This window comes from Xenopus tropicalis, chromosome 8 (genome assembly GCF_000004195.4).
Source record: "Xenopus tropicalis strain Nigerian chromosome 8, UCB_Xtro_10.0, whole genome shotgun sequence".
NCBI lineage: Eukaryota > Metazoa > Chordata > Amphibia > Anura > Pipidae > Xenopus > Xenopus tropicalis.
The window spans coordinates 1,255,454-1,270,068 of record NC_030684.2 but is presented as its reverse complement, the minus strand read 5'-3'; the positions used below and the strand labels follow the sequence as shown (position 1 = coordinate 1,270,068).

Sequence of the window (14,615 nt, the reverse complement as noted above, 5' to 3'; positions counted from 1 at the left end):
GTTCTACTACTCAGTGCCTCCTTCATAACCTCTTCAAATGTGTTCCTTCAAGGGTTCCCCAGAGTTCCTCCACTTCTCACCAATTCTCAGTCCATTTTGTGGCCTTAATTCAATGGGTTCCTATAGACAGACGTACATCCGAGCATTCAATGGCAACGTATTAATGTAATAGTCACACCTGGCCACTAAGTTGACCCAGAGTTTTGAGTTACGTTGTGCAGTGTGTGATGGGAATTGATGGATTTATAGGATCCTGTGCTCCAAACTCTTCGGATGACTTCTATCCTGCCAAACACCTCAACAATTACCCCTCTTGGTGCCTTATATTTGCCTTGGTCGGCAAAATAGAACCAACTCACCATCCCAATTACACCAAAGTGCCTTACTCCAGCGACGGTAACTAATATATTTAATAAACGTGGCCTGCCCAGAACCCTAAGAATAATGAGAAGTAGAAGTTTTCACTCTACACCAAGTGTTTCCCATTTACTCAAGGGTTTCCGTTATTTTGTCAGTTACCAGTGCCGTCTGGTGAGAGGAAGTGGCTTTACTGGTTGAGACAAGGAAGACTGAGCTAAGGAAGCAGCTGGCTCTCGATACCGGCTTTGTTCATGCAACTAAATATAGATATTATGTGAATACAGGGAACAGCCTTACCGGAGAAGGCTAAATACAAGAACATTCACTTACATCCAATCACAGTACAATACAAGGCTCTGTTTGTAAGAGCTTACAATCAAACACAAGAAGGGCTGGAAAAACACAGGGTTTGGTTTGGTGGCGGTGGCTTATAAAGTGGCTAGAGGGCTTGGTTGGATAGGCTTCCCTAGAGACAATGTTGGGAGGCTTGAGGAACAGTTGGAGAATTAGTGAGAAGTGGAGCAACTCTAGAGAAGAAGTCTTGAAGGAACACAGTTGAAGAAGTTATGGAAGAGGTGCTGGGTAGTAGAACAGAAGGAGTGGTTGGGGGGAGTTTAAGGGATGTTCAGCAGAGGTCAAGGTGCAGGTACTTCAAGACGGTCAATTTAACCTGCACATCTTAGAACTTTCCCATGATGAATGAGATGGATTAGATCCTTTCTCCAAAAAAGTAGACCTTTCCTTTGTATTTACATCTATAAACGCCTTTTGAACAACACTCGGACTGGTAGTCCAAACAGGCTCTGGCATTCCCAGTACCCAGAGGCACAAACAGCCCCCCAGCCCAATAAATAGTGACTGTCTGTGGCACCTTACAGCCCCCCTGGCATTCCCAGTACCCAGAGGCACAAACAGCCCCCCCCCCCAGCCCAATAAATAGTGACTGTCTGTGGCACCTTACAGCCCCCCTGGCATTCCCAGTACCCAGAGGCACAAACAGCCCCCCAGCCCAATAAATAGTGACTGTCTGTGGCACCTTACAGCCCCCCCTGGCATTCCCAGTACCCAGAGGCACAAACAGCCCCCCCCAGCCCAATAAATAGTGACTGTCTGTGGCACCTTACAGCCCCCCTGGCATTCCCAGTACCCAGAGGCACAAACACCCCCCCAGCCCAATAAATAGTGACTGTCTGTGGCACCTTACAGCCCCCCTGGCATTCCCAGTACCCAGAGGCACAAACAGCCCCCCCAGCCCAATAAATAGTGACTGTCTGTGGCACCTTACAGCCCCCTGGCATTCCCAGTACCCAGAGGCACAAACAGCCCCCCCAGCCCAATAAATAGTGACTGTCTGTGGCACCTTACAGCCCCCCTGGCATTCCCAGTACCCAGAGGCACAAACAGCCCCCCCCCAGCCCAATAAATAGTGACTGTCTGTGGCACCTTACAGCCCCCCTGGCATTCCCAATACCCAGAGGCACAAACAGCCCCCCCCCAGCCCAATAAATAGTGACTGTCTGTGGCACCTTACAGCCCCCCTGGCATTCCCAGTACCCAGAGGCACAAACACCCCCCCAGCCCAACCCAACCCAGAGCCACCAGGATAAGGTCTCTTATGAAACCCAAGTACCCTGTAGGGCAAAGGGATTGACCACCTTGACCTTCATACTACACAAGTCATTCATGTACACTGAGCAGTTCTTGATCCATTTCCAACTGGGTATTTTGGAATTAAATAATTGCCTTGGTTGATGGAATTCATCGATTATTTGGGGAGGCCCAAGCCTTCATAAGCTTCATGGCTGATGTTTGAACTTCTTGGTTCCTCAAACTGTAGATCAAAGGATTCAACATAGGGGTCCCCACACTGTAGAACAGAGCCAAGAATCGGTCCATTTGAACAGAATAAAGGGACCGGGGCCGTAAGTACATGATGGAGGCTGAGCCATAGAAGAGAGTCACGGAGGTCAGGTGACACACACAGGTGGAATAGGCTTTCCCTCTGCTTTCGCCTGAGTGCATCCTCAGGAGAGTGGAGAGGATCCGAGTGTAAGACAGAAGGATGAGCAGGAAGGGCACAAGGAGGATGGCGACACAAACGCCGGCAATGGAAAGCTCATTATGGGAAGTGTCGGTACATGCCAACTTCAGGACTGGCGGAATGTCACAGAAGAAATGGTCGATGACGTTGGGGCCACAGAAGGGGCGCGTGAAGATAAACGTGGTCTGTTCCAATGAGAGAAGGAGGCCAGAAACCCAGGCGGAAGCGGAAAACTGGAGGCACCTCCTGCGACTCATGACCATGGTATAATGTAGAGGCCGGCAGATGGCGGAGTAGCGGTCGTACGCCATGAAAGCCAATAGGAAGCACTCGGCGGTGCCAAGGGCCAGAAACAGGTACATCTGTACGGCACAGCCAAGGAATGACACCCTTTTGTCCTCAGACAGGAGATTGGCCAGAATCTTGGGCACCGTAACCGACGAATACACCATCTCCAGAGCCGAGAGGTTCCAGATGAAGAGATACATTGGGGTGTGGAGCGAAGAGCTCGCACTAATGATGGACACGACCGCCCCATTACCTGCCAGGATGGCCACGTACACGCAGAGAAACAGCAAGAAAAAGGTAAGGCGAATATCAGTAAACGCAGAAAAACCCAAGAAGGACAAAATGGGTCACTGAGGTGGCATTGGCCATCCGTAACTGTCAGCCAATGTGACCCAATGTGTCATTAATTGACTGTGCAAGAGGTAATGGCTGAGTCAGGGGGCTGGGGGGGGGCGAGTAGCAGAATAATAGACCTTCCTTCATCACAAGCTGAAGCAGTTAGTGCGGGGGACATTTTGCCGGAAAGAAATGTTCTGCACTGAACAGAAACAGAACCAACACCGAGGTCCAGAACATTATCCTTCAGAGTTACCCTTGGGGTCCTTGGGGTCAGGTTTTGGCAGCAGGGATGGAGCACTCTAGTTCTTACTTATAACTGGAGGCTGTACTGTCTGTAGGGTACAGATCCAGACTCTGCCAGAACCCAAAGAACCCACAGAACCCACAGAACCCACAGGTTGCCAGTCTGGTAGTGTAAATGCTGTTGGTGGCTGCACTTATCCTTCTTTATATCCGGCAAAGAAACCAAATCCCCACTGAGCTACACGCGGAACAGAAGTCTCTCTCATGGGAACATCAGGGTCGGAACCATCCCTTGGGCCTCACTGGTACCAATTTATTTCATTATTATACACGGTACTAATTAATCCCGCCATCCAGGCTTTCACAACTCTTTAAGATCTGTTTTTTTTGGGGTACAAGGGCCCCTGAAATGGCCAAGAGTATTGGGGGAAGGATTAATATTTGGAGGGGGGACCCGGTTCTGATGCAACAGATGAAGATGGCGACCACATGATCACAGGAATTAGGGTTGGACCGGAGTGTGCGGGGCCCCACCAGACTGCCACCCCAGGGGCCCCCCCAAGCACTCATATCTCATAGTTACCTAAGTCTGGTTGGAGTGCCAGTGCTTCCTAGTGGGCATCAGTTCTGGGTCAAAAGGGCCCATGAGGGCTCAGTCCCACCAGGTTTTTTCATGGTGTCTCGCTGGCCCCGTCCAACCCTGACCTTTAACCTCTACAGCGAATGCGGCACAATCAGTTCAGAACCAACCGGGTTTGTACCATAAACAAGGGAAAGGGGATTAGTGGATCTACGCCACGGTAAAACGGTGAAAAATTTTTGAAACACGTTTGTTGCGTGGCTTTATTGTTATGCGCATCTTTTTTATGCAAGAGTGCCTATTTTGACGCAGACACACCCATTTTGCCTTGACCACGCCTATTTGACACAGCCACGCCCAATTTGATGCGACCACACCTATTTTGACGTGGCCGCGGCTTTCTTTGACGCGCGACAAATTTTTTCGTGGTGAATTTTCACTCCAGTTTCACAAAACAATTTGCCAATGGTAAAATTGCGGAAATTCGCTGCGAATCCATGCCTGCCAAATAGATTCGCTCATTGCCATTTCTGGGGCAATATCCCAAACCAGACCAAGTGGGCACTCAATATAGCAGGGATCCCCAAACTTTCTTGCTTGTGAGCCACACTCAAAAAAGTGTTGGGGAGCCACACAAGCATGAAAAAAGTTCTTTGGGGATGCCAAATAAGGGCTGTGATTGGTTATTTGGTCGCCCCATGTGACTGCTCGCCTGCAGGAGGCTCTGCTTGGGGTAAAACGGTGTCTCTGGGCTTCCAAAAGTTGCCCCCAAGCCAGGATTTTAAAATAAGCACCTAGATGTTGCCCCCGAGCCACTGGTTGGGGATCACTGCTATATAGAGAGTCTGCTATAATGTTCCATGGGGTTCTATGTTCTAATGTTTCATGAGGTTCTATGTTCCCCGAGGCTCTATGTTCTAACGTTCCACGAGGTTCTATGTTCTAATGTTCCATGAGGTTCTATGTTCTAACATTCCATTAGGTTCTATGTTCTAATGTTCCATGAAGTTCTATGCTCTAACGTTCCATGAGGTTCTATGTTCTCATGTTCCATGAGGTTCTATGTTCTAACGTTCCATTAGGTTCGATGTTCTAATGTTCCATGAGGTTCTATTTTCTAACATTGCATGAGGTTCTATGTTCTAACATTCTATGAGGTTCTATGTTCTAACATTGCATGAGGTTCTATGTTCTAACATTCTATGAGGTTCTATGTTCTAACATTTCATTAGGTTCTATGTTCTAATGTTCCATGAGGTTCGATGTTCTAACATTGGCATGAGGTTGCTAACGTTCTGAACATTCTATGAGGTTCTATGTTCTAATGTTTCCATGAGGTCCCAGCTGGTTAGGGATCCCATTATTGGAATAAACATGAGGAACTAGGACAATAACGTTTAAAACGAACTGTAACTTCCTGTAAATCAGTAAACACCATTGTGGAAATATGGTCCTTGTTTGAATTATCTAATTACGCTCATGGAACTATAAATGAGTTTGTTTTGGGAACCGGGCCCGGGTTGATTTCTCTAGAGGCCCAATCAGGGGAAGTTTGTTCTTTCCCAAGAGGAACAGAGAGCCGTCCGGGGTCAATCACTAAGTAACAGGTGGTGGGAGGTATTTCTCACCTGATAGCCAATCAGGAAGACCCCAAGGGAGGAGCTGCACTCTTGTGCGCTATGTTCTAGGAATGGTTCCATGTCTCCCTCACTGAAAGGACCAGCCTGAGCTTTCTTGTATACGCTATGTTCTAGGTATGGTTCCATGACTCCCTCACTGAAAGGACCAGCCTTAGCTTTCTTGTATACACTATGTTCTAGGAATGGTTCCATGTCTCCCTCACTGAAAGGACCAGCCTCAGCTATCTTGTATACGCTATGTTCTAGGAATGGTTCCATGACTCCCCTCACTGAAAGGACCAGCCTTAGCTTTCTTGTATACACTATGTTCTAGGAATGGTTCCATGTCTCCCCCACTGAAAGGACCAGCCTTAGCTTTCTTGTATACGCTATGTTCTAAGGAATGGTTCCATGACTCCCTCACTGAAGGACCAGCCTCAGCTTTCTTGTATACGCTATGTTCTAGGAATGGTTCCATGTCTCCCTCACTGAAAGGACCAGCCTTAGCTTTCTTGTATACACTATGTTCTAGAATGGTCCCATGACTCCCTCACTGAAATGACCAGGCCTTAGCTTTCTTGTATACACTATGTTCTAGGAATGGTTCTATGTCTCCCTCACTGAAAGGACCAGCCTTAGCTTTCTTGTATACACTATGTTCTAGGAATGGTTCCATGACTCCCTCACTGAAAGGACCAGCCTTAGCTTTCTTGTATACACTATGTTCTAGGAATGGTTCCATGTCTCCCTCACTGAAAGGACCAGCCTCAGCTTTCTTGTATACGCTATGTTCTAGGAATGGTTCCATGACTCCCTCACTGAAAGGACCAGCCTTAGCTTTCTTGTATACACTATGTTCTAGGAATGGTTCCATGTCTCCCTCACTGAAAGGACCAGCCTCAGCTTTCTTGTATACACTATGTTCTAGGAATGATCCATGACTCCCTCACTGAAAGGACCAGCCTGAGCTTTCTTGTATACGCTATGTTCTAGGAATGGTTCCATGACTCCCTCACTGAAAGGACCAGCCTGAGCTTTCTTGTATACACTATGTTCTAGGAATGGTTCCATGTCTCCCTCACTGAAATGACCAGGCTTAGCTTTCTTGTATACACTATGTTCTAGGAATGGTTCCATGTCTCCCTCACTGAAAGGACCAGCCTCAGCTTTCTTGTATACCCTATGTTCTAGGAATGGTTCCATGACTCCCTCACTGAAAGGACCAGCCTTAGCTTTCTTGTATACACTATGTTCTAGGAATGGTTCCATGTCTCCTCACTGAAAGGACCAGCCTCAGCTTTCTTGTATCAACTATGTTCTGGAATGGTTCCATGACTCCCTCACTGAAATGACCAGCTCAGCTTTCTTGTATACACTATGTTCTAGGAATGGTTCCATGACTCCCTCACTGAAATGACCAGCCTCAGCTTTCTTGTATACACTATGTTCTAGGAATGGTTCCATGTCTCCCTCACTGAAATGACCAGCCTCAGCTTTCTTGTATACACTATGTTTCTAGGATGGTTCCATGAACTCCTCACTGAAAGGACCAGCCTGAGCTTTCTTGTATACACTATGTTCTAGGAATGGTTCCATGTCTCCCCTCCACTGAATGACCAGCCTCAGCTTTCTTGTATACACTATGTTCTAGGAATGGTTCCATGACTCCCTCACTGAAAGGACCAGCCTCAGCTTTCTTGTATACCCTATGTTCTAGGAATGGTTCCATGTCTCCCTCACTGAAATGACCAGTGTTTTATGCTTTGTTTTGGAGTGATACCCTGGTTTATAGAATGTCTTTACTGTGTATCTGTGTCCTTCAGGATCTCATTCTGATGTTAGTATACTGGGCAAGCCCAAGCCCAAATATGGGCAACCAAATACTTCCAAACGTCTTCTGTAAGTAAATGAGCCCATGTCTGATCTCTGGGGTAACCTACTGACCTGCTGAATAAACTCCTCTAGACCCAACACTGACACCACTAAACTCCCACTATGACATCTAGTGGTCCCTGAAATGATTTGGCCAAAAATAAATCTATATCTTCTATGTAAGATAAGAAACAAACAGCCAATCCCTTCCATTTCAGTAACAAACAGCCAATCCCTTCCATCCCAGTAACAAAACAGCCCAATCCCTTCCATCCCAGTAACAAACAGGCCAATCCCTTCCATTCCACTAACAAACAGCCAATCCCTTCCATCCCAGTAACAAACAGCCAATCCCTTCCATTCCACTAACAAACAGCCAATCCTTCCATCCCAGTAACAAACAGCCAATCCCTTCCATTCCACTAACAAACAGCCAATCCCTTCCATCCCAGTAACAAACAGCCAATCCCTTCCATTCCACTAACAAACAGCCAATCCCTTCCATTCCACTAACAAACAGCCAATCCCTTCCATCCCAGTAACAAACAGCCAATCCCTTCCATTCCACTAACAAACAGCCAATCCCTTCCATCCCACTAACAAACAGCCAATCCCTTCCATTCCAGTAACAAACAGCCAATCCCTTCCATTCCAGTAACAAACAGCCAATCCCTTCCATTCCAGTAACAAACAGCCAATCCCTTCCATTCCAGTAACAAACAGCCAATCCCTTCCATCCCACTAACAAACAGCCAATCCCTTCAATCCACTAACAAACAGCCATCCCTTCCATTTCCAGTAACAAAACAGCCAATCCCTTCCATCCCACTAACAAACAGCCAATCCCTTCCATTCCACTAACAAACAGCCAATCCCTTCCATTCCAGTAACAAACAGCCAATCCCTTCCATTCCAGTAACAAACAGCCAATCCCTTCCATTCCAGTAACAAACAGCCAATCCCTTCCATTCCAGTAACAAACAGCCAATCCCTTCCATCCACTAACAAACAGCCAATCCTTCCATTCCAGTAACAAACAGCCAATCCCTTCCCATTCCAGTAACAAACAGCCAATCCCTTCCCATTCCAGTAACAAACAGCCAATCCCTTCCATTCCAGTAACAAACAGCCAATCCTTCCATCCCACTAACAAACAGCCAATCCTTCCATCCCACTAACAAACAGCCAATCCTTCCATCCCACTAACAACAGCCAATCCCTTCCATCCCACTAACAAACAGCCAATCCCTTCCATCCCACTAACAAACAGCCAATCCCTTCCATTCCAGTAACAAACAGCCAATCCCTTCCATTTCCAGTAACAAACAGCCAATCCCTTCCATTCCAGTAACAAACAGCCAATCCTTCCATTCCAGTAACAAACAGCCAATCCCTTCCATCCCACTAACAAACAGCCAATCCTTCCATTCCACTAACAAACAGCCAATCCTTCCATCCCAGTAACAAACGCCAATCCCTTCCATTCCACTAACAAACAGCCAATCCCTTCCATCCCACTAACAAACAGCCAATCCCTTCCATTCCAGTAACAAACAGCCAATCCCTTCCATTCCACTAACAAACAGCCAATCCCTTCCATTCCACTAACAAACAGCCAATCCCTTCCATTCCACTAACAAACAGCCAATCCCTTCCAAACAGCCAATCCCTTCCATTCCAGTAACAAACAGCCAATCCCTTCCATCCACAAACAGCCAATCCCTTCCATTCCACTAACAAACAGCCAATCCCTTCCATCCCACTAACAAACAGCCAATCCCTTCCATCCCACTAACAAACAGCCAATCCCTTCCATCCCACTAACAAACAGCCAATCCCTTCCATCCCACTAACAAACAGCCAATCCCTTCCATCCCACTAACAAACAGCCAATCCCTTCCATTCCAGTAACAAACAGCCAATCCCTTCCAGCCAATCCCTTCCATTCCACTAACAAACAGCCAATCCCTTCCATCCCACTAACAAACAGCCAATCCCTTCCATTCCACTAACAAACAGCCAATCCCTTCCATTCCAGTAACAAACAGCCAATCCCTTCCATTCAGTAACAAACAGCCAATCCCTCCATCCACTAACAAACAGCCAATCCCTTCCATTCCAGTAACAAACAGCCAATCCCTTCCATCCCACTAACAAACAGCCAATCCCTTCCATTCCACTAACAAACAGCCAATCCCTTCCATTCCAGTAACAAACAGCCAATCCCTTCCATTCCCACTAACAAACAGCCAATCCCTTCCATCCCACTAACAAACAGCCAATCCCTTCCATCCCAGCCAATATTAACAAACAGCCAATCCCTTCCATTCCAGTAACAAACAGCCAATCCCTTCCATTCCAGTAACAAACAGCCAATCCCTTCCATTCCAGTAACAAACAGCCAATCCCTTCCATTCCACTAACAAACAGCCAATCCCTTCCATTCCACTAACAAACAGCCAATCCCTTCCATCCCACTAACAAACAGCCAATCCCTTCCATTCCAGTAACAAACAGCCAATCCCTTCCATCCCACTAACAAACAGCCAATCCCTTCCATTCCACTAACAAACAGCCAATCCCTTCCATTCAACTAACAAACAGCCAATCCCTTCCATTCCCAGTAACAAACAGCCAATCCCTTCCATTCCAGTAACAAACAGCCAATCCCTTCCATTCCACTAACAAACAGCCAATCCCTTCCATAACAAACAGCCAATCCCTTCCATTCCACTAACAAACAGCCAATCCCTTCCATTCCAGTAACAAACAGCCAATCCCTTCCATCCCACTAACAAACAGCCAATCCCTTCCATTCCCATCCCTTCCATTCCACTAACAAACAGCCAATCCCTTCCATCCCACTAACAAACAGCCAATCCCTTCCATTCCAGTAACAAACAGCCAATCCCTTCCATTCCACTAACAAAACAGCCAATCCCTTCCATTCCAGTAACAAACAGCCAATCCCTTCCATTCCAGTAACAAACAGCCAATCCCTTCCATCCCACTAACAAACAGCCAATCCCTTCCATTCCACTAACAAACAGCCAATCCCTTCCATTCCAGTAACAAACAGCCAATCCCTTCCATTCCACTAACAAACAGCCAATCCCTTCCATTCCAGTAACAAACAGCCAATCCCTTCCATTCCACTAACAAACAGCCAATCCCTTCCATCCCACTAACAAACAGCCAATCCCTTCCATCCCACTAACAAACAGCCAATCCCTTCCATCCCACTAACAAACAGCCAATCCCTTCCATTCCAAAACAAACAGCCAATCCCTTCCATCCCACTAACAAACAGCCAATCCCTTCCATCCCAGTAACAAACAGCCAATCCCTTCCATCCCACTAACAAACAGCCAATCCCTTCCATTCCAGTAACAAACAGCCAATCCCTTCCATTCCAGTAACAAACAGCCAATCCCTTCCATCCCACTAACAAACAGCCAATCCCTTCCATTCCAGTAACAAACAGCCAATCCCTTCCATCCCACTAACAAACAGCCAATCCCTTCCATCCCACTAACAAACAGCCAATCCCTTCCATCCCACTAACAAACAGCCAATCCCTTCCATTCCAGTAACAAACAGCCAATCCCTTCCATTCCAGTAACAAACAGCCAATCCCTTCCATTCCAGTAACAAACAGCCAATCCCTTCCATCCCACTAACAAACAGCCAATCCCTTCCATCCCACTAACAAACAGCCAATCCCTTCCATCCCACTAACAAACAGCCAATCCCTTCCATTCCAGTAACAAACAGCCAATCCCTTCCATTCCAGTAACAAACAGCCAATCCCTTCCATCCCAGTAACAAACAGCCAATCCCTTCCATTCAATTAACAAACAGCCAATCCCTTCCATTCCACTAACAAACAGCCAATCCCTTCCATTCCAGTAACAAACAGCCAATCCCTTCCATCCCAGTAACAAACAGCCAATCCCTTCCATCCCACTAACAAACAGCCAATCCCTTCCATCCCACTAACAAACAGCCAATCCCTTCCATTCCAGTAACAAACAGCCAATCCCTTCCATTCCAGTAACAAACAGCCAATCCCTTCCATCCCACTAACAAACAGCCAATCCCTTCCATTCCAGTAACAAACAGCCAATCCCTTCCATCCCACTAACAAACAGCCAATCCCTTCCATTCCACTAACAAACAGCCAATCCCTTCCATTCCAGTAACAAACAGCCAATCCCTTCCATTCCAGTAACAAACAGCCAATCCCTTCCATCCCACTAACAAACAGCCAATCCCTTCCATTCCAGTAACAAACAGCCAATCCCTTCCATCCCACTAACAAACAGCCAATCCCTTCCATTCCACTAACAAACAGCCAATCCCTTCCATTCCAGTAACAAACAGCCAATCCCTTCCATTCCAGTAACAAACAGCCAATCCCTTCCATTCCACTAACAAACAGCCAATCCCTTCCATTCCAGTAACAAACAGCCAATCCCTTCCATTCCAGTAACAAACAGCCAATCCCTTCCATTCCAGTAACAAACAGCCAATCCCTTCCATCCCACTAACAAACAGCCAATCCCTTCCATTCCAGTAACAAACAGCCAATCCCTTCCATCCCACTAACAAACAGCCAATCCCTTCCATTCCACTAACAAACAGCCAATCCCTTCCATCCCACTAACAAACAGCCAATCCCTTCCATCCCACTAACAAACAGCCAATCCCTTCCATCCCACTAACAAACAGCCAATCCCTTCCATTCCAGTAACAAACAGCCAATCCCTTCCATTCCAGTAACAAACAGCCAATCCCTTCCATTCCAGTAACAAACAGCCAATCCCTTCCATTCCAGTAACAAACAGCCAATCCCTTCCATCCCACTAACAAACAGCCAATCCCTTCCATCCCACTAACAAACAGCCAATCCCTTCCATCCCACTAACAAACAGCCAATCCCTTCCATCCCACTAACAAACAGCCAATCCCTTCCATTCCAGTAACAAACAGCCAATCCCTTCCATTCCAGTAACAAACAGCCAATCCCTTCCATTCCAGTAACAAACAGCCAATCCCTTCCATTCCACTAACAAACAGCCAATCCCTTCCATCCCACTAACAAACAGCCAATCCCTTCCATCCCACTAACAAACAGCCAATCCCTTCCATCCCACTAACAAACAGCCAATCCCTTCCATCCCACTAACAAACAGCCAATCCCTTCCATTCCACTAACAAACAGCCAATCCCTTCCATTCCAGTAACAAACAGCCAATCCCTTCCATCCCACTAACAAACAGCCAATCCCTTCCATTCCAGTAACAAACAGCCAATCCCTTCCATTCCAGTAACAAACAGCCAATCCCTTCCATTCCAGTAACAAACAGCCAATCCCTTCCATTCCAGTAACAAACAGCCAATCCCTTCCATCCCACTAACAAACAGCCAATCCCTTCCATCCCACTAACAAACAGCCAATCCCTTCCATTCCAGTAACAAACAGCCAATCCCTTCCATTCCAGTAACAAACAGCAAATCCCTTCCATCCCACTAACAAACAGCCAATCCCTTCCATCCCACTAACAAACAGCCAATCCCTTCCATTCCAGTAACAAACAGCCAATCCCTCCATCCCACTAACAAACAGCCAATCCCTTCCATTCCACTAACAAACAGCCAATCCCTTCCATCCCACTAACAAACAGCCAATCCCTTCCATCCCACTAACAAACAGCCAATCCCTTCCATTCCACTAACAAACAGCCAATCCCTTCCATCCCACTAACAAACAGCCAATCCCTTCCATCCCAGTAACAAACAGCCAATCCCTTCCATCCCACTAACAAACAGCCAATCCCTTCCATTCCAGTAACAAACAGCCAATCCCGTCCATTCCAGTAACAAACAGCCAATCCCTTCCATCCCACTAACAAACAGCCAATCCCTTCCATCCCACTAACAAACAGCCAATCCCTTCCATCCCACTAACAAACAGCCAATCCCTTCCATTCCAGTAACAAACAGCCAATCCCTTCCATCCCAGTAACAAACAGCCAATCCCTTCCATTCAACTAACAAACAGCCAATCCCTTCCATTCAACTAACAAACAGCCAATCCCTTCCATCCCAGTAACAAACAGCCAATCCTTCCATCCCAGTAACAAACAGCCAATCCCTTCCATCCCAGTAACAAACAGCCAATCCCTTCCATCCCACTAACAAACAGCCAATCCCTTCCATCCCAGTAACAAACAGCCAATCCCTTCCATTCCACTAACAAACAGCCAATCCCTTCCATTCCAGTAACAAACAGCCAATCCCTACCATTCCAGTAACAAACAGCCAATCCCTTCCATTCCAGTAACAAACAGCCAATCCCTTCCATTCCACTAACAAACAGCCAATCCCTTCCATCCCACTAACAAACAGCCAATCCTTCCATTCCAGTAACAAACAGCCAATCCCTTCCATTCCAGTAACAAACAGCCAATCCCTTCATCCCACTAACAAACAGCCAATCCCTTCCATTCCCACTAACAAACAGCCAATCCCTTCCATTCCCACTAACAAACAGCCAATCCCTTCCATTCCACTAACAAACAGCCAAATCCCTTCCATTCCACTAACAAACAGCCAATCCCTTCCATCCCACTAACAAACAGCCAATCCCTTCCATCCCACTAACAAACAGCCAATCCCTTCCATTCCAGTAACAAACAGCCAATCCCTTCCATTCCAGTAACAAACAGCCAATCCCTTCCATTCCAGTAACAAACAGCCAATCCCTTCCATTCCAGTAACAAACAGCCAATCCCTTCCATCCCACTAACAAACAGCCAATCCCTTCCATCCCACTAACAAATAGCCAATCCCTTCCATCCCACTAACAAACAGCCAATCCCTTCCATCCCCACTAACAAACAGGCCAATCCCTTCCATTTCCAGTAAACAAACAGCCAATCCCTTCCATTCCAGTAACAAACAGCCAATCCTTCCATTCCAGTAACAAACAGCCAATCCCTTCCATCCACTAACAAACAGCCAATCCCTTCCATCCCACTAACAAACAGCCAATCCCTTCCATCCCACTAACAAACAGCCAATCCCTTCCATCCCACTAACAAACAGCCAATCCCTTCCATCCCACTAACAAACAGCCAATCCCTTCCATTCCACTAACAAACAGCCAATCCCTTCCATTCCAGTAACAAACAGCCAATCCCTTCCATCCCACTAACAAACAGCCAATCCCTTCCATTCCAGTAACAAACAGCCAATCCCTTCCATTCCA

The 14,615-nt window shown here is 46.7% G+C and overlaps 1 pseudogene; it reads right to left on the bottom strand.

The window, feature by feature from the left end:
* Nucleotides 1-1,984: 1,984 nt before the first annotated feature.
* LOC101732124 lies at nt 1,985-4,278 on the bottom strand (annotated as a pseudogene).
* Between the last annotated feature and the right edge of the window lie 10,337 nt (nt 4,279-14,615).